General features: G+C 43.1%; 1 protein-coding gene across 9 annotated transcripts in view; it reads right to left on the bottom strand.

The window, feature by feature from the left end:
- n4bp3 (NEDD4 binding protein 3) overlaps positions 1-21971 on the bottom strand; it is a 100038-nt gene that overhangs the window by 70034 nt on the left and 8033 nt on the right. Inside the window, exon 2 of one of the 9 annotated variants that reach the window (XM_055642885.1) lies at positions 8707-8860. The exons of the other annotated variants lie outside the window; for them this stretch is intronic. The gene's annotated coding sequence lies outside the window, so the exon portion shown is untranslated. The remainder of the gene's footprint in view (positions 1-8706; positions 8861-21971) is intronic. 9 annotated transcript variants of the gene reach the window in all.

Genomic DNA, 21971 nt, shown 5'->3' with positions numbered 1-21971 from the left:
GAGGAATGGTTGATGGAATTTAATACAGAAAATGTTGAAGTGTTGCATTTTGAGTTGTCGAACAAGGGCAGGATCTACACAGTAATGGTAGATAAGGTGGTCACAGAGGCTTTTGGCACATTGGCCTTCATCAGTCAGAGTATTGAGTATAGAAGTTGGGAGGTCATGTTGCAGTTGTATTAGACGTTGGTGAGACCGCATTTAGAAGATTGCATTCAATTCTGGGCACCATGTTATAGGAAAGATATTGTCATGCTTGAAAGGGTTCAGAAAAGATTTACAAGGATGTTGCCAGGACTAGAGCGTGTGAGCTATAGGGAGAGGTTAAGTAGGCTGGGTCTCTATTTCATGGAGCGCAGGAGGATGAGGGGAGATCTTATAGAGGTATACAAATTCATGAGAAGAATAGATCGGGTAGATGCACAGTCTTTTGCCCCGAGTAGGGGAATCGAGGACCAGAGGACATAGGTTCAAGGTGAAGGGGAAAATATTTAATAGGAATCCGAAGGGTAACTTTTTCCAACCAAAGGGTGGTGGGTGTATGGAACAAGCTGCCAGAGGTGGTAGTTTAGGCTGGGACTATCCAATCATTTAAGAAACAGTTAGATAGGTACATGGATAGGACAGGTTTGGAGGGATATGGACCAAGCACAGGCAAGTGGGACTAGTGTAGCTGGGACATTGTTGGCCGGTGTGGGCGAGTTGGGTCGACGGGCCTGTTTCCACACTGTATCACTCTATGACCACCCCAGTGTTCCCTAGCCGGAAGCCATGGGTGAACTAGGAGGTCCACAATCTCTGAATACCAGATCTCAGGCATTCAAATCGGCCAATGAAGGTTAAAGTACAATCTCAATATGTCAAAAATGAGAAGTTGCACTTTTGCTCCAAGCTGGGGGATGAGACTGACATTCGTTAGCTGTGCAGGGCTTGCACATTAACATTTCCTGCAAGACACAATGAAGTAGTAGCTCAAGTGACAAGGCATCACTCCCCGATGAGCTCAATGTTTTCTACTGCCACTCTGAGAGGGAGTACATCAAGGTACTTGTCCAGGATCTGATAGCCCCCAGTGATATTGTAATCTTAACCACAGAAGATTCTTCATGAGGATGAACCCTCGGAAAGTTTTTAGCCCCAACGGTATACCTGGCCACGTTCTTAAAACCTTCAAGAACCAACTGTCTGAAGATTCTGCAGACATTTTCCACCTCTCAATACCAATATCCAAGGTTTCCACCTGCTTTAAAAGGACATCAATAATGCCGGAGCCCAAGAAGAGCAAGGTGACAAGCCTCATTGACTACTAACTGATGGCACTAATGTCTGTAGTGATTAATTGCTTTGCGAGGTTAGCTATGATGCATATCAACTCCTACCTTGGTAAGGACCTGGACCGACGACTGCAGTAGATCAACAGGGATGTGTTCTTGCTGACTCGTTATTCTATAGTGGACAACTTGAATAAAAAGCACACATACACCAGGCTGTTGTCCATGACTTCAGCTCAGCATTCAAAACCATAATCGCCTCAAAAATTGTCATCAAACTCAGAGAACAGAGGTTTGAGGTAATTGGATCCTTGACCTACTCATTGCCAGACCACAGTGAGTACGAATTGGACAAAATACTTCCTCCTCGATAACCATCAACACAGGAGCACTTAAAAGGCATATACCCATGACTGTGTAGCCAGATTATAGCCACAGTTCTAATGGCATCCTTAAATTGACAGTCAATTGTTCGCACCATGGCCAGGTTCGGCATCTTGAACACAGACGAATATTAGACACTATCTGCTCCATCACTGGTACTGACCACCCTACCATCCAAAGGATCTATAAGAGGCAATGCCTCAAAAAGACAACCAACATCAAAGACTCGCACTACCCAGGCATGTTCTCATTTCACTCCTACCAATGGGACAAATGTTCAGGAGCCTGAAAACCATGATTATTGGTTCAATAATAGTTTCTTCCCAGCAGCTATCAGGTTCTTCAACACGACACAACATTACCTCAGTGACTACAAACTTCTATGGACTGTGTCTTTGGTTGCAGTACAGACTACACTTTTTTGGACTACTATTATGGTTATTAAATTATTATTTTAATTATTATATTTATCTATGTATACTGTTTACAGGCCTGTTCAGCTGCTGCAAGTAAGAATCTCATTGTTCCATTGACATTTGAGTTAATGTGCCCCTGTGCATGGCTCGTATGCTCCTTCCACACTTTATTAGTCAGTAGGATTGAAGGTCGGACAGTTGAATAAAAATAAAAATTCGAGCATATGAAAATATATCTCATATGAGTCAGTACATTGAGGAGGAGACGTGAGAAAATTGCATGGTGTTTATGGATGACGGAAATTCAGAGTTGCAAATAGCAAGTTTGTCATAAGTTGACAACGGAATACACACATCCACCCGTCCCTGTGGCTTAAAGCCAAATTTCTTCAAAATTGGACACGCTGGTTAACGTTTGAATGGTTTTTTACCCCCAAATTGATTTAAACTCTGAGTAACTTTTTGAAGGGTTTCCTATCAAATGAAATAAATCCTGCAAAAATCCACAAATACTAACCATATACAGAAAACATTCAGCTGATAAACACGAGTCATGATCAACCTAACAACGCCACAGTTCAGTGAAGAGTCAGAGTCATGGAGCATGGAAACAAGTCCTTCAGTCAAACTTGCCCATACCGACCAAGATGCCCCATCTAAACTAGTCCCACCTGCCCACATCCCTCTAAAATCTTTCCTATCCACGTACCTGTCCAAATGTCTTTCAAATGTTATAGTACCTTCCTCAATTACTCCTCTGGCAGCTCGTTCCACCCCATCATCCTCTGTGCAAAGAAGTTGCTCGTCAGGTTCTTATTAGGAGATGAGGAGGAATTTATTTCGTCAGAGGGTGGTGAATCTTTGGAATTCTTTGTCACAGAAGGATGTGAAGGCCAGGTCAAAGGATATTTTAAGGCAGAGATTAGATTCCTGATTTGTACGGGTGTCAAGGGTTATGGGGAGAAAGCAGGAGAATGGGGTTAGGAGGGAGGGATAGATCAGCCACGATTGAATGGTGGAGTAGACTTGATGGGCCCAATGGACTAAATCAGCTGCCATCACTTGACCTCAAGTCCTGGCCACATTCTCATAAACCTTCTCTGCACACTTTTGAGCTTAACAACATCTTTCCTATAGTAAGGCGACAAAAACTAAACACAATACTTCAAATGTGGCCTCAACAACAACTTGTACAATGTAACATAATATCTCAACTTCTGCACTCAATACCCTGACTGATGAAGGCCAATGACCTTCTTGACCAACCTATGTACCTGTGACACCACTTTCAAGAAACTGTGTACCTGTACCACTAGGTAGACAAAAGTGCTGGAGAAACTCAGTGGGTGAGGCAGCATCTATCGAGCGAAGGAAACAGGCAACGTTCGGGCCGAAACCCTTCTTCAGACTGACGTGAGGGTGGGGGGGGGGGGGGGGAGAGAAGAAGAAAGGAAGAGCCAGTGGAGGAGGGAGCGGCTGAGGGAGCTGAGAAGTAAGGACTACCTGAAATTAGAGAAGTTAATGTTCATACCGCTGGGGTGCAAACTGCCCAAGCAAAATATGAGGTGCTGCTCCTCCAATTTACGGTGGTCCTCACTCTGGCCATGGAGGAGGCCGAGGACAGAAAGGTCAGATTCAGAATGGGAGGGGGAGTTGTAGTGCTGAGCCACCGGGAGATCAGGTTGGTTATTGCAAACCGAGCGGAGGTGTTGGGCGAAGCGATCGCCAAGCCTACGCTTGGTCTCATCGATGTAGAGCAGCTGACATCTAGAGCAGCGGATGCAATAGATGAGGTTGGAGGAGGTGCAGGTGAACCTCTGCCACACTTGGAAAGACTGCTTGGGTCCTTGAATGGAGTCAAGGGGGGAGGTAAAGCGACAAGCTACACTTGGGTTACTCAGGCAGAGTAAATTCAAGGATTGGCAGAATGTCCCATCCCACCCCCAAACCACAAGCCTCATTCTCCACACTTACCTTGACATTTAAAATAAATAGATCTACCAAGCTGGGGTTGTGGATATATGTGAAAATTAATTTATCTTCTCCTACCAGGTAGCACATTTTCCTCAATAAAGGAATAATTAAGTTTCCTTGAACCATGGTGGTTTTCAGCACCAGTTCTGTATAGATTGTCAATAACTGGCAGAGAAGTGCACTGCGGCAGGATTACCACTGTCCACACAAACCCTCAGCAGTCAGCATGAAGCAAAGTTCTAATTAGTGCCTACTCTGAAGAGGCTACTCACATCACACAACCTGCTGCTATAGCTTTCTTCCTGAAAATATGCTTTTCCTCCTCCACCCCCCCCCCCCCAAATCTCCACCACTGCCGTCTACCCTCAAAGCAAACCCTTCCAGTATTTTGCAAGTTATTTGAAATGAAATGGAAGCAATGCAATTGTGAATTTCAGAGTTGTGTATAACTGCAAGGTAACTGACAACTTCCTATGAGCTGGGGAAGGGTAGTGACAGTGGTTGTAAGGAACTGAAACCTTCACCTATTATTAGACACTTTATCCCCAGTGAGGAGCACACTGTCCGTACATCCTGTCAAAACTGTGTACTTTTAGTTTTCATTAAAGATCAAGTATTTCTGACCTTTCAGTGGCGAGTTGTCCACCCTGGTTGCTGCAATACCAACCGGGATAATGCATTGTTCAAACTCGAACTTGTGTTGCCACATCTTATGTCTACCACCCAGGCTAGCTGTTCTAGCAGTCAGGAGAGGACGAGGGGTGGGAATATTTAAATCAGCCTGAACTTCCAAACAAAACCACTGCCCATTCTCCTCTGCTGAAAAGGTTTTCATGTACAAGGTTGTTTGAGAAAACATTGAATTTAGGTTAACAATGTCACCCGTCATCGGCAAATATCCCGTTACACAGAACATCCAAACACTTAACAAGGGATGCTGCCTCAATGATGCAATGAAGAGATAATGGACAAGGCCCCTTAGCACTGCAGGACTCAACTTACTTAGAAACAGGAACTTTGTCTGGAACAAAACTGCTTATTGTCCAAACTCCTCAAAATATATTACATATGTTTAGTTTAGAGATACATAGAAACATAGAAAATAGGTGCAGGAGTAGGCCATTCGGCCCTTCGAGCCTGCACCGCCATTCAATATGATCATGGCTGATCATCCAAATCAATATCCCATACCTGCCTTCTCTCCATACCCCCTGATCCCTTTGGCCACAAGGGCCACATCTAACTCTCTCTTAAATATAGCCAATGAACTGGCCTCAACTACCTTCTGTGGTAGAGAATTCCAGAGATTCACCACTCTCTGTGTAAAAAATGATTTTTCTCATCTCGGTCCTAAAAGACTTCCCTCTTATCCTTAAACTGTGACCCCTTGTTCTGGACTTCCCCAACATCGGAAATAATCTTCCTGCATCTAGCCTGTCCAACCCCTTAAGAATTTTGTAAGTTTCTATAAGATCCCCCTGCAATCTTCTAAATTCTAGCGAGTACAAGCCGAATCTATCTAGTCTAAAATGGAATAAATTTCTCAAAATGGAAACAGGCCCTTTGGCCCACTGAGTCCAGGCTGGCCCTTGGTCACACATTCACACTAGCTCTATGTAATCGCAAAATAAACCTAAAATATTGGAATCTTGAATAAAAAACATAGCGCTGGAGGAACACGGCATCCGTGGAGGGAATGAAGTCGGGAAGGGTCCGGACCCAAAACATCACCTATCCATTTCCCTCCACAGATGCTACGTGACCTGCTGAGTTTCTCCAGCCCCCTTTTTTATTTTTACTGCAGATTCACAAATGCGCAGTTTTCTGTGTCTCCGTTCAATTAGCAAAGGTTATTTCCAATTTCGCAGATGACAATGTGCACGAGAAGTTAAAATACTTTAATTTCCGGGAAAGCTAAACTCTAATCTGTGCACAGAAACACTAATTGAGATTATTCCCAATGAGCTTTAAATTAGACTAAATTATATTTCCAGCAAGTAAAGGGTATATTCCTTTGAGGTTTTGGTAAGAGCTTGTTTTAAAATTAGCCACCTGCGTTCTTTGTTATCTACTTTTCTTCATTGACCCTCCAGACTTCATCAACAACCGCAGTTAGGTGACCTAGATCCAACTATCCCACAAGTCCAATGATATAATTCAGCTACATGGTGAAAACATTCAGCGCTACTAGATAGCAGACTGGCTGCGGAATCAGCTTTGATTTTATTTTCTCACGCAAAGATTAGAATATCCCAATAGCTTGTCGAAGCTACCAGCATGAAATTAAATATTTCAACCCTTTTTTTAAAACCCCACCCAAAATCATTAAAAAAAAACTATTATGACCTTTTTCCTGCTGTTATAGGGGAGGATGTATTGCTGGAGAATGTATTGAGAAGTTGGTTTCTACCCATTCAGGCCTGGGTGCATTAACAATTTGGTTGACAATACAATTAACATTGTTAGTAAATTTGCAGATGGCACCAATATTAGTGGACAGTGAGGAAAGATAGAGATTTACACCAGGATTTAGATCAGTTGGGAAGGTGGGCCAAGGAATGGCAAATGGGACTTAAATCTGACAAGTGTGAGGTGTTGAACTTTGGAATGTCAAAACATTTAACACAGTAAATAGCAGGATGTATACAGTAAATGGTAGAGCTCTGGAGAATATTGCAGAACAGGGATATCTGGGGAAACAGGTGCATGCTTCCTGTGTGGAGATTACATGTTCTCCGTGCTCACATAGGTTTCCTCTCACATCACAAAGACATGCAGGTTCGTTGTCATTGTATTAGTGATTGTAAAATTGCCCCTCATGTGCAGGCAAGCGGTAGAACCTGGGATGACTTGATGAGAAAATGGGATTACTACAGGATTAATGTAAACAGATTTTTGATCAGCATGAACTTCTTGGGCTGAAAAATCTTTTTCCATGTTGTGCGATTCTGTGAAAGCATTATCCACATCCTCAACCTTCCCGACCAATCTAAATGATGTGTAGACCTCTACCCTGAATGACTTAGTCTCCTACATCCCAATGAGAACAGTAAACTTTATCCGATAGTGCCTCTCCTCAATACCAAAATACATCATCTCACACTTTTCCTTCTTAAATTTCATCTACCAGCCTGTTTATATCCGGCTGTCATTTATCACAATGCACTTCACAATTCACAGTACTGCTAATAGGTGTGACATGACCCGAGTGCACATAGTTCTGCTATAACGTGCGTTTTCACAACATGAATTGCATGCAATGCGATTGATAAATTAGTTAGGTTATGTTAATTATTGCCACGTGTATCAAGGTGCAGTGAAAAGCTTTGGTTTGCGTACTATCCAATCACATATGTTAACACTATACATAAATACTAGCTGGCCAAACTTAAGTTCAATAAGTAGGGCAAAGGAGAAGATACAGAATCAGAATATAGTTCTCAGCATTGTAGCACGTCAGTACCATGGACAAAGCCCAATGTCCGAAATGGGGTGGAGGTGAATCAGACCAGTACCTTTGCTTATGGTAGGATCATTATAAAGACTGATACCGAGCAGAAATAGTTGTTCTTGAATCTGGTGGTGCATGTTTTCAAGCTTCTGCATCTTCTGGCTGATGGGAATGGGGAGAAGGAGGAATGACCAAAATGGAATACATTTTTGATCTTGTTGGCCGCTTTTCCAAGGCCAAGTGAAGTGTAGATGGATTCAATGGTGGTCAGGTCTGCGTGATGGACTAGGCCGCATTCACAACTCTGCAATTTCTAATGGCCTTGGGAAGAGCTGTTTACCAACCTAGCAGTGATGCAACATGGCCGTATGCTTTCTGTGGTGCATCTTTAGAACATTTTAAGAGTCATTGGAGACATGCCAAATTTTCAGAGTCCCCTGAGGAAGTAGCGGCATTGCTGTGACTTCTTGGCTCTTGCTTCACCAGATCATTGATAATATCAATGCCAAAGAACTTGAAGCTCTCATCTTCAGGGGGAAGTGGTCCTGACACCATGTTACTAAGTTCTCTATCTCCTTCCTGTACTCATCTCATAATTGTTCGAGAATATGAGTTAAAGTCAAATTTGGCTGTATACTCTGTAGGTCATGTTACATCTATTATCAGTTTTGAGTGTATAGGGAGCATAGTAGGGGACTGAGAACACATGCTTACCAGACACAGTGTTAAGACTAATTGCGGAGGAGATGTTGTCACATGACCTCACTAATTCTGGTCTATGGGTCAGAAAATCACGGATCCAGGAGGGGGAGGAGGAATGATTGTGATGGGAGGAGGAGTCAGAAACAGGATCCGAGGAGAGCAGAGGTTGGGGGGGCAGGTGGAGTATTGGGGAACGTACGGTGGTGGGAGAAGATCTCAGAGGAACGGGAGGTCCACATGGTTGTGTACGAAGATGGGGCTGGGGAAGTGCCATGGTTATTATTTGAGAGAGGGCAGTGGGACCCAATGGTGTTGGAGTTTAGAGACCCAGATTGGAGGCAACCAGGAGGGCAGTAGGACCAAGGAGAGTCAACCAAATCAATCATTGGATTCAGCAAAGTCATCACCCTGGCCTGAGGGCAAGTGTAATGGAAATAAAGACCAGCAAAGTCAGTGGCCCCAGCTTTGTGAGGACCAGCAGAGTCAGTGGCCCCAATCTAGGACTGACCAGAGACGCAGTGAGGGCCAGCAGCATCGGTGGCCCATTCTGTGGATGGCCGGTGATGCGGTTGAACTAGGTGTCATCCGGGGAACTGCTAGATCCGGCGGAAGTGGTGTCATGGGTGCGTATCCTGGAGGCTGTCAGGTGTCCAGATCTGGGCCTGTCAGGAGCAAGATTGGACCCATTAATGTCAAGCGGGGAACACGTTCTGGAGGCAGGCGGGGTTGTGATACTTTGTGGAAGTCAAGGTTCAGAGCCAGGAGATGGGTTGTGACCCGAAATGTCGTCTGTCCATTACCTCCCCACATGCTGCCGGACCCACTATGTTCCTCCAACACTTGTGTTGTGTTCAAGATTCCAACACCTGCAGTTTCTTGGGTACTAGCTGTAGTTTTATTTTTTCATTTTCACAATACTGCTAAGTTTTGCATTATCAGCAATTTATTTAATTGTGACTAACAACCCAAGTCCAGCTCATTAATACAGATTACAAAAAAAATCAATGCCTCTCATATTGATCCCTGGGTACACCATGATTCATCTTCCATCAGTGTGAATAATCTATATTTGCTATCTTTATCAAAAGTTTTCTTAATTCACTGTGGATTCCAATTCCCACACATACAACTCATCTTCACACTGTCTGACTTCCAAACGAATATAATTCTTACCTCCTTTGATAGGCGTGGATAGATAACTTTTCTCAAGAGAGTTTTCATTTTTCTATGGAATGTGCATTCGTGACAACATCTATAAATGTATTTAATTAATTCCCATAGTTTATCTTCTAGTAATGTATTTACTATATTTCCCCATCGTAGCCACTTCTGGCTATCCCACACACCGACAGACTTGAGGTGAGTTTCAGACAGAGCTGGTTCTCCTTAACAAGATAGTCATATTGTGACTACTTTTCCCAAAAGGATCTTTCACTCAAGATTATTAATTGACACCATCTTATTGCAGAAGCCATAAGATAGCCTGTTCCCCAAATGCTTTCCTGGTCTTGTTGAAATAAACTATTCCCAATACTGAGCTGAGAGCCAATTACTGTTCAAATTACTGAGCTGAGAGCCAGACAGAAGCTGCCAAGCTACCATCAACAATCTTCCATCATAATCAGCTCTGCCTACAATCACTGCTTTTGGGAATCTTACTGTATTTTCCCATCTTTACCCATGCTGATACAGTTTCCTGTTCTGCTGAGCCAAGATCATTCATCATTAGCGTTCTTTGTAACTGGAGCCACCTTATTCCCCACCATGTCTCTTTTCATTCTATTTTCCTTACCTTCCTGAAAGTGACATTTTTTAGAATTTTGAATCTTGAATCGTTCAACTATGTTTCAGTGGTGACTCTTAGCCCAAAGTCTTTTGGTCTTGCACTGTACCGACCGATATATATATCTCCTTTCTGCATTCAGGTACAATTCACTCAGATTTTAATGTTTAGCCATATTTTTATATTGTGGAAGACTAATGAAAATGCAGATGCTGGATTCTGAAACAAAAAGACAGATCGGAAACATGTACTGACCTTTAGCCAAGACATTAAAGAAACGGATGAGAAAGGGACATAAGCATGTTAATGAGAAACAAAGGGAGAGCAGCTTATCTGAAATTGGAAAATTTGATGTTCATTCCAATGAATTGCAAAGTGCCTACACAGAAGATAAAATGTTCTTCTGGTTTACATTGGCCCTCAGTGGAAAAAGTTGCAGACAGGCGGGTCAGAATGGGAGCAGGATTGAGAATTAAATAGCACCCAAAAGAAAGCTCAGGTTCACCCCTTGGACTGAGCACAGGTGTTTCACAAAGCAATTACCTAATCTGCATTTAATTTCTCCAGTGATTCTCAAGAGATGGCCCCCATTGTGTACAACAAATGTAGCACACTAGCTTGGACAAAGTGCAACATTTTTTATAACTTAAGTATTACTAAGGTAAAAAAGGCATATGTTATACTTTCCTTCATTGATCGTGGCTTTGAGTATAAGAATCAGGAAGTCATGCTGCTGTTTTATAGATCTTTAGTTAGACTGCATTGGAAGTATTGCGTGCAGTTCTGGTCATCCCATTACAGGAAGGATGTAATGGGCGGGTGATCGATGGTCAGCAAGGACACAATGGGCAGAGGGCCTATTTCAATCAATCAATCAATTATTCTCCACAGACTCTCAAGATAATGGCTAATGTTATTTGTAACCTCAATTCTGTATTCATATGCATGAAAGGTATTGGCACGCATACTCCTGCAAAGACATACGGCTCATCAAAGAAGATTTCATGGTCACGAATTCCTCAGCAATAGTTCAACTATGAACACTTCTAGCACTGGCTGGCCACCATTCTCCTGTTAACAACTTGCTTCTGCATTTGAAGCCCAGATTTTTTTCTTTCATGCACATATGGACTCCAATCTTGGAGCAACAGCAAACTGGCATTACATGGCAGCTGGCACCGCTACTGCTGCTCCATGGAGAACTTGCACAGGTACAGTATATGCACAGGCATCAGTAATTCCATTTCAAACTATGTGCGTTTTAATACATGAACATGCTGATTGCTTTTCAATTTTTCATTTCCAATCTAATGTTCAGCGCCAAAAAATTCACCGCGTGAATGACTTTCAAACGCAAAGTTTCTACTGACTATTCTCATGAATCGGATCTCTAGAACATAGATCGGTATCTCTACGCCATCTGAAGTGATTGCCTAATTCCTATGTAACCTGATGGCACAAATGGACACAATATACTGTATAAGGTGAGATTTGACCAGAATCTTGCACCCTTTGATACTGATTTCTTTCAACATTTATTCTACTTCATTATTCCACTACTTTTTTTTTTTAAATTGCTACTTGACATTGGCAAGAACTGTTAAACATTAAGGAAAAGCATAAGGATGGCAAAGTAAGGGTACCTTGGATGACCAAGGACATCATTGTATACTAGGTCAAAAAGATATAGGAAGTACATGCAATGTTTAGGAGGTTGGAATCAGACTGGACCTTTGAGGGATATAAAGAAAGAGGTGAGTGATCAGAAGGGACAAAAGGGCCTGAAAATGGCTTTCCTCGTTAGTACAATGGTTTTGGCTATTCAGATTTTTTTTTTTAATCCCAAAACTTTTTATACCTATGTTAAAAACAAGAGGTTAAACAGGAGGAAGGTAGAACTGCTCAGGATCAAGGAGGGAATTTGCCCTCGGAGTCTGAGGAAGTAGACGATATACTAAATGAGTATTTTGCATCCGTTTTAACCAAGAAGGACATAGAGGACTGAGATCTGCGTGGAGAATGCTAACATGCAAGGGCAGTTTGACATTAAGGAGGGGTTGGGGTTCTTGAAGCACAATAAGATGGATAAATCTTCAGGACCTGATGGCGTTTACCCCAGAAGGAAAGTAGAGACATTCCCAGGGCTTATAGGATGGCGAGCCACACGTCAATGGTAGGGAAACTGGAAACTATTGGAAAGGATTCTCCAGGATGGGATTTACTTCCGTTTGGAAGAGAATGGATTAATGAGAATCAGTTGGCATTGCTTTTACACAGTAAGTCATGTCTTACTAACTTAATTCAGTTTTTGAGGAAGCAGCCAAGGTGATCAATGAGGCTAGTGGATGTTGTCTACAAGGATTTTAGTAAAGCATTTGGTATGTCCCACATGAGAGGATGATCCAGATGATTAAGACACACAGGATTAATAGTGGCTTGGTTTTATGGATTTGGAACTGGTTTACTGACAGAAGACAGATGGTTGTGGTGGAAAGACAATTTTCAGGCTGGAGCTCTGTGACCAATGGAGTACTGAAGGGATCTGTACTGGGACCACTGCTGTTTGCAATATATGTAAATGACTTGGATGTATACGTAAAAGGATTGATTATAGGTTTGCAGATAACACAAGGTTGCGGACTGGAAGGAAGGCAGTCAAAATCTACAGCGGGATATAGATCAGCAACAAAAATGGGGAGAGAAATGGCAGATGGAGTTTAATCCGAGCAAGTGCGAGCTGTTGCAATTGGGAGGTCACGTGCAAGGGGAAAATAGACAATTAATGGCATGACCCGTAACAGATGTACAGAGGGATCTTGGGGTCCAAGTCTATAACTCCCAAAAAGTGGCAACACGTCAAGTTTATTTGTCACTTTCGCATACGAGATGTGCAATGAAATGAAAAGTGGCAATGCTTGTACAAAAAGAAAACTACAAAACAAAATAGAACAGAATCAGTAATTACATATTTGTGAGGAAAAAAAACGGCAATTTTAAAAAGACACAACACAACAGTAAATTGGTACAATAAGTTAGTCCCTGGTGGGATAGGAGTTTACAGTCCTAATGGCCTCTGGGAAAAAACTCCTCTCTGTTTTCACAGCACGACAGCTTGCCTGACCGTAGCAGCTGGAAGAGTCTGTTGCTGGGGTGGAAGGGGTCCCCCATAATGTTGCTGGCTCTGCACCTTCTGATCTATAGTTCCTGCAGAAGGGCGAGTGTAGTTCCCATAGTGCATTCGTACTATGGAAACTACAAGTAGATAGAAGTTTATGGTAAGCTTGCTTTCATAGGTAGGGGCATTGAGTACAAGAGTCAGGAAGTCATGATAACCTTTATAGGAGTTTGGTTCGACCGTATTTGGCGTATTGTCTGCAGTTCTGGTTGCCCCATTACAGGAAAGGTTGGAGAAAATTGTTTTCTCTAGAATGCCGGATGTTGCGGGGAGACCTTTTTGAGGTATGTAAAATTATGAGGCGCAGATAGGGTAGACAAGCAGAACCCGTTTCCCAGGATGGAACAATTAAATACTAGAGAGCATAGCTTTAAGGTAAGTGGGGCAAAGTTTAAAGGAGATGGGGAGGTGCCTGAAACGCGTTGCCAGGAGTGGTGGTTGAAGCAGATATATTGGTGGCATTTGAAAGACTGTTGGGATAAGCAAGGAATGGAGGAATATGGATTATGTACAAGTAGATCTTGGTATCATGTTCGGTACAGACATTATGGGCTGAAAAGCCTGTTCTTGTGCTGTACTGGTCTATGTTATACTTAAATGCTGGCATTGTCAGTGATGCCCATAGCCTTACAATAAAGTAATAATAGAAATAATTACCTCCTTAAATTACATTCATCATTGATTAATCTGTGTGAATTAATTTTTTATTCAATTCTATTTTTTTGTAATTTCTCAATTTCTTCCTCCACTGCCCTGGTTGTCAGTATAATTGACCATTTCCCAATATCTTCCTGCATCCAAGGCATAGATGTTAATGTACAACAAGAATGGTCCCAAAAATGTACCATTGCGAACAGCAATGCCAATCATCTACCACAACATAACCTTTTCTTTTCCTAAATACGTTTACCTGTAGACTCCATAGGTCCAACTTAATATTCACATGGAACTTAAGGGCCTGTCCCACTTGGCGATGTTTTCGGCGACTGCCGGCATCATTGACTGATGTATCAGGGCGCCGAAAAAATTTGCGGCATGATGACGTATGGTGCGGCGTGATGACGTATGAAACGCAGTGTCGCAATTTTTAATTTGTCGTCGCTGGATTTTGAAATGCTCAAAATCTTTTGGCGACACTGATATGACGCCAGCAATCGCCGAATAAAAATCACTAAGTGGGACAGGCCCTTTAAGCTTGCTGCTGATCCAAAATCATGTATTTACAAGACAAAGGAAGCAAAATGTCAAGAGAGAAACATAACTCGATTAAGTAGTTAGATCGATGTCCCAGATTTAGAATTATTCAGGGCCAGGTACCAACATAGTTTTGTGCACTGGTCAATTACGCTCTTCCAAAGTACAAAGTAGGTCTAAGCTGCAGAGTCCATAATGTTTGTTTAGTTTTGAGATACAGTATGGAAACAGACCCTTTAGTCCACCAAGTGCACGCTGACCATCAATCCCCATTCATGCTAGTTCGATGTTATCCCACTTTCGTATCCACACCATTACACATATAGGCCAATTTATCTACAAATCCACATGTCGTTGGGATGTGGGGGGAAACCAGTACATCCAGAGAAAACCTACGAGGTCACAGAGAGAACATGTAAATTCCACAGGTACACAAAATTGCTGGAGAAACTCAGCGGGTGCAGCAGCATCTATGGAGCGAAGAAAATAGGCGACGTTTCGGGCCGAAACCCTTCTTCAGACTGATCTGCCTAAACGTCGCCTAGTTTCTTCGCTCCATAGATGCTGCTGCACCCGCCGAGTTTCTCCAGCAATTTTGTGTACCTTCGATCTTCCAGCATCTGCAATTCCTTCTTGAACAACATGTAAATTCCACAGATAGCTCTTATAATTTCACATATGCATATTTCCCCCACCTCATACAAGCACACTATTTAAACCTAAATGGCTTACCCCTTATTCAAGATGGCCGCGCCGTTGTGTCTGGCTGCCCGTCGTCGTTTGTCTGGACGTCCGCATGATCCGCAGGCAGTCTTAGCCTACGAACACCAGGCTCTCCTGAAGATCAGAGCCTGTAGTCGACTTCTTCGTCCGAGCCTCTAGACAAAACTTCCTCCACTGATCGCTCCTCACTCAACTCCCGGTAGGTGTGCGGGCCCAGCCTTACAGTTACCAGCCAGGCCATCTGTGAAACGCAGCCGCCTGGTCTCCCTGAACCTCCGCCCGCTGGCATGGGAGCCGCTAACGGACCACAACTCACCTGCTGTCCCTGCTAAAGTGGCCATGATCAACGCAAGGTACTTATTGAAGAAAACCTTCATCCTCAACGACTTCTTCACCGCACGTGGGTTGGACTTTTTACTGGTCTCAGAAACCTGGCTTAATCCTGGTGAGCTTGCTCCACTCGTGGAACTCTGTCCTAACTGTAACTTTTTCAGCTCGTCCAGGCTTTCCGGACGCGGTGGGGGCCGAGCCACTGTGTTTAAGAAACATTCCAGCTGCTGCCTCCTGAACGTTGATCACTTCTCCAGTTTTGAAGTGCAACTAATTATAGTTGGTCTAGTCTATCCCCTCTTAATTGTTCTTGTGTATCGCCCACCAAAAATGTATAAGGACTTTATCACACAATTTGCTGATCTTATCTCTAGCCTTTTACCCAAATTTGACCGAGTCTTGATTCTTGGTGATTTTAACATTCATGTCTACTGTCCAACTAAGCCTCTGGTGAGTGAATTTATGATCCTGGTTGTGTCCTTCAATCTGACTCTACTTACCACTAGACCCACTCACAAGCTTGGCCATACAGTGGACCTGGTGCTATCATCCGGTCTCCCAATTTGTAAGATAGAAATTATTGATGCTTGTCTGTCAGATCATAGTGCAATTATATTTGATGCATCCCTGCCTTTCTCTCCCTGAAAATCTCATCTCCCTGTTCGCTATTCCCGCTACATAAACTCATTGATTGCCAGTAAGTTCTCAGAGGCTCTCATAGCTGCTCCCGACATCTGCACCATCGAGGCTTCTCCCCCCCATCTCAGCACTGACAACCACATTTTTTTATTCAATACCACTTGCTCTTCCATCCTGGATTCTGTTGCTCCTCTTAAAATGAAAAAGCCTAAGCCTTAAGGTTGGCCTTGGCTCAATGACACCACCAGAGCCCTAAGAAGAGAGTGCAGAAAATCAGAACGGAAGTATAAATCTGATAAACTTCAAATTTCCTTCGAACTTCTGAGAAACAATCTTCTCAAATACCAGGAAGCAGAGAACACAATACTTTTCCGACCTTATTTCCAAAAACGCTCAAAATCCCAAGGTCCTATTTAGTACTATTACCTCTGTCATATGTCCCGCCCCCAGTACCAGCTTAACTGGGTCCCCTGCCAAGTGCGAAGAATGCTCTACTTTTTTCACCAGTAAAGTTGAGAACATTAGAACAAATATTTCCCCTCCCTCCTGTGACCTAGCTGTCTGGTCTGTTCTTCTAAATTAGATTGCTTCCAACCCGTTACTCTATCCTCCCTTGTAAAGCTTGCCTCCACTATGAAACCTGCAACCTGCCCCCTCAACGTTGTCCCCACTGCCCTTCTGAAGGATGTCTTTGCAATAGTCGGTCCCAGTATCCTCTCTATCATCAACAGTTCTCTGGCCACTGGCGCTGTTCCAACCTGTTTCAAGTACGCGATGGTCCAGCCCTACCTGAAAAAACCTAACCTAGACCCCACCTTGTCTAGTAACTAACTTTCCTCTCAAAAGTCCTTGAAAAGGTAATTCTAGACCAACTAATGTCTTATCTACACCAAAATTCCGTCCTGGAAAGTTTCCAATCAGGTTTCAGGGCTCACCACAGTACAGAGTCTGCTTTGTTGAAGGTACACAACGACCTCCTTCTCGTCATCGACTCCGGCGACTGTACAATCCTGCTCCTTCTCGACCTCAGCGCAGCGTTTGATACAGTGGACCACACCATCCTAATTGACTGTCTCCGGTACGGGGTTGGTGTTGATGGCACTGCCCTGAGCTGGTTCATTTCCTACCTAAAAAAATAGGAGTTTCTCTACTAACATAGGCAATTATTTATCTTCCCCAGCTAGCCTTTGCTGCGGGGTTCCACAGACTCCATCCTAGGCCCCATTCTCTTCTCTTTCTACATGCTCCCCCTCGGCCAAGTCATTCAAAGGCATGGCATTTCTTTCACTGTTATGCAGATGATACACAGCTCTATCTCCCCCTGAAACCCAACAACCGGTCTAATTTAAACAGCCTCATGCACTGCCTCGATGACTTAAAATGTTGGGTGGCTCAGAACTTCCTCCAACTTAACGAGAGCAAGTCTGAGGTCATCCTACTCGGCCCCTCCGACTCCATCGAAACGATAGCAGGCAGCCTTGGAAGTCTGACCTCCTTAGTCAAACCGCACGTCAAAAACCTTGCCGTGATGTTTGACTCCGCATTAAAGTTTGACAAACAAGTCAACTCTGTGGTAAAATCTAGCTTCTTCCAGCTTTGTACCATAGCTAAAATCAAATCATTCCTCGAATTCGACGACCTTGAAAAAAAATCATCCACGCATTAATCTTCTCCCGCCTTGACTACTGCAACTCCCTGTACACTGGCATCAGCCAATCATCCCTGTCCCGCCTGCATTTGGTCCAAAACGCCACAGCACGACTTCTGATGGGTACCCGTAAGGTACCCTCTGAGGGGGAGCTGTAAACATTTTATGTACGTATTGTTAGGTCTGTCTACCGTTGTATGTATCAAATTCGTACCTGCACTGATGTAAAGCACTTTGGTCAATGTGAGTTGTTTTTAAATGTGCTATACAAATACATTTATTATTATTATAAACAGTGTCTAGTAGATAACAGTGTACCTATTGATCCTCTGAGGTAATCACCACAAAAAAAAACAATTGCGCAGATAACCAACATGGAATCTTAATTGATCAAACAACCTTATGGCATTGGACAACATCAATGAATCATAAGGATGCAATCAACTGGAATATTTAGATAAAGGACTGCTTTGTTAATTTTCTTTTGTTTACAATAGTAGAGGTTGCTCCAAAAGAATGCAATGAATTTGGAAATAACTTAACACAAACACACAATGATAGAACAGGGACTAATCAATACAAACTCAGACTTGTTTTAGTGAACTAACAGTAGTTCAATAATAATAATAACTTTATTTGTTAAGCACCTTAAAAAACAACCAAAGCTGACCAAAGTGCAGTACAGAAAAAGAAAATTAGCAAGACACCATAAAACAGGCAGAACAACAGAACATACAGCTAACACGAGGCGCATAAATTACATACGAAAATCCAAACAATAGATTAAAAGACATAAAACACGAGTACGAACCACGCAGCAAAACCAAGTAAATAAAGTAAATAAATAATTCGACACCTTACTGGTCTACAAAGGCCACGGAGAATAGATATGTCTTCAGGAGTGACTTAAAAACAGCTAGAGAAGGGGCCTGTCTAACGTGCAGAGGCAATTCATTCCACAATCTCGGAGCCGACACAGCAAAGGCACGGTCCCCTCTGAGCTTCCGCTTAGTTTTTGGCTCAATCATCTGACCTGAGAGAGCGGGAGGGTGTATAAGGGTGAAGAAGCTCAGATAGGTAGGACGGGGCAAGACCATTTAGGGATTTAAAAGTAAATAAAATAACTCACTGTTCACCATGACTTGCTAAATTACTCAATGCCTGATGATTTTTAAAACTGTATAAACTCATGAAATGTTTACCTAGCAGAGGTCAAACACATCTACATACCAGATGAAACCAATATCATCTATCTACCAACCTATGTTTTATTGTAAACTACCAAGATTACTATCATAGAGACTGATGCCAGTGTCTCAAACCTACAGGATACCATCACTGTGCAGACAGTACAAGTCTGAGACAAACCAGTGATACTGCCAGACTGGGAAAATACCAGTCAGTAATTTCACAAAGTAAATGCGAGGTCCAACAAATTAGATTTTCTTTCTAAGACGTTAACCTTCAAGTGGCATCAGGCATTTATGAAGCAATTGGTCCAAGATAAACCTTATAATTCAAGAATCTTGCAAAGGTTAAATAATTCTTAAAATTTGAGAGTTAGAAAGATATGCAACTTTCCTGCTATTAGAATATTTTTCACTCCCATCAAGAATTTGAAAAAATCTTCATTGATAGTCGCCTTGAAACTAGCTGTTTTTTTTTAAAAAGAGCACAATCTGTTTCACTAATGATCTTCAAGGTAGAATTTGTTTGAAATGTGATTCCAGACCCACAATACTGTGGCTCAATCTTATCCGCCATCTGAAGTGGGCAAGGTTGCATTTGAATGCACCATCATTGTTATGTTAAAAACAAATGAATGTTAAAATTGGTCAGATCACCTGGCACACAAAGTTATTGTCAGTCCAGTTGTATTGTGTTGTATTGTATTGTATTCAAATTTATTGTCATTGTCTCAATTTGAGACAACGAAATGAATTTCCCTTACAGGCAGTATCATAAAAAAATCACAAAAAAATAATAAAAATAAATAATAAATAAATAATACAACATATTAAAAATAAAATTGAAATTGAATTAAAAATTTAAAAATTTTAAAAAAGCACAAACACAGAAAGTCCACGACACAACATAACATAAATGGCACCAAGGTGAGGAAGGCACCATAGTCCAGCCAGCCTCCCCTCCATGTTCATCCGTGGTCGGGGCCTTCCGAGCACCCGCAGTCGCCGCCCCGGGTGGCCCGATGTTCAGGCCCTCACGCCGGGCTGGTGGAACGCCGACGCCGAACCCCGACGGTGAGCATCCTCCTCCTCAGCGGCCCGGACCTCCTGATCAGCCGCCTCCCGCTGCCGGAGTCTGCAGCTCCTGAGTCCACAGGCCGAGCCAGCAGAGTCACAGGACCCCGCGCTATCCATCAGCGCCGCCCGCGTTGGGAGCTCCGCAAACCGCAGCTCCATGATGTTGGTGCAGCAGGTCCAGCACTCCGGGCTCCAGACGGCGACCCCCGGTAAGGCATCGCCAGCCCTGCGATGTTCCAGTGCTGTCCCGCCGATGCTGGAGCTCCGGTCGATCCCGGCAGGAAAGGCCGCGCCAATCCAGGTAGGTAGGCCGCTGTGGGGGGAGGGGGGGGGAGCGAGGACGCGACTCGAATAATAGTCGCGTCCTCACCAGGAAGCGGCTGAAGGACGGTATCCCCCGCACCGTGCCCTCTTCCCCCACATAAAAACACCAAAAAACACAAAAAAACCCCACACTTTAACATAACTAAATAAACAAAAAAACACCGGGCTGTAGGTGGAGGCTGCTGGCACCAGCGCCACCGGAAGTACAATCAGTTAACCATGCAAACTCGTTTAGTTTAGTTTAGAGATACAGCAAAATAGGCCCATAGGCCCACCGAGACCACACTGAGCTGCTATCGCACATACCCCAGTTCTATCCTACACACTAGGAACAATTTACCAAAGCCAATTAATCTACAAACCTGCACGTGGGAGGTAACTGGAGCAGCCTGAAAAAACCCACACGGTCATATGGAGAAAGTACAAACTCCATACGGACAGCACCCATAGTCAGTATCGAACCCGGATCTCTGGTGCTGTCAGGCTCACCACTGTGACTCACTGCACTCACAAATAACTGGGGACTTTAGTCTAAATTGGAAAACTGCAGTACAGACTAATCAAATAACAACCTGACATAGTGTCATTGAACAGAAATGGGCTGTTCAGTACGACTGGTCCATGCCGAGCAAGATGCCCCATCTATGCCCATGCTTAGTACATATCCCTCTAAACCTTTCCTATCCAAATGTCTTTTAAATGTTGTTATGGTACCTGCCTCAACTACCTGCCTCTGGATTATTCCATATTCCCACTTTCATCTGTGCGTAAAAGTTGACCCTCAGGTTCCTATTAAATCTTTCCCCTCTTACCTTAAACCTATATCCTCTAATTCTTTATTGACCTATGATGGGGAAAAACTGTGCATTCACCATATCCATTCTCCATGTGATTTTATACACATAAGATCACCCATTAGCCTTCTGTGCTCCAAGGAACAGTCCCAGCCTGCCCAATCTTTCCCTGCAATTCAGGTCCTCAAATCCTGAAAACAGCGTCATAGTTATATTCACATAATCTTACTAATAACATGCCTGAGTTCCTGGATATATCCTGCCCAACTAGGAGAAGCAAGGAGCAGTACAGTGGTATGCAGTAGCCTTGAGACCTCAACGTTCATGCCAGACTTCATAAAGTCTTATGTCAGATTCTCATGAACCTAAGCTACTGATTATCACCAATCATTCTCCTTTAGCTGAGGAGTCATACTCTCCCATTTGAGCAAACTTAGATGCAGTACTGAAAATTTCAAGGGCTCCTAACGTGGGTCTTCAATATTCAGGGGCCATGGAGCATTTTTGAAGGTGGGGGAGGGCTGAGCAATCACTGATCACCTTGGCGGTACCCGGCTCGGTCACTCCACTCCCTCGCCAGGGGAGGGTGTTGAAATTTTATGTATTAAAATCATGTTTTAGTGCATTGTAGAGTATTTTTCAATGTTTTTTGTTTTAAATATTTTTAAGATAATGAAGGGCCTACATGAGAGATAGGAGCAGGTGATTATTTTTTTGTTATTGCTCGACCTCCAAAAACTGGGGAATAATAATACAGCCCATCCCCACCTCAAAATGTGGGAGGGTGGAAAAGAGATTATATCCCCCATATCATCCCCCCCCCTCCCCCACCAGGTTCGACGCCAGTGCCTTCCATGGTACAGAAAATTTGACAAAAACTTTTAAATGTGTTATAATTT

The sequence above is a fragment of the Leucoraja erinacea genome, chromosome 11, assembly GCF_028641065.1.
Source record: "Leucoraja erinacea ecotype New England chromosome 11, Leri_hhj_1, whole genome shotgun sequence".
Lineage (NCBI taxonomy): Eukaryota > Metazoa > Chordata > Chondrichthyes > Rajiformes > Rajidae > Leucoraja > Leucoraja erinaceus.
The sequence above is the reverse complement of the archived record's forward strand: the minus strand, read 5'-3'. Positions and strand labels throughout refer to the sequence as shown.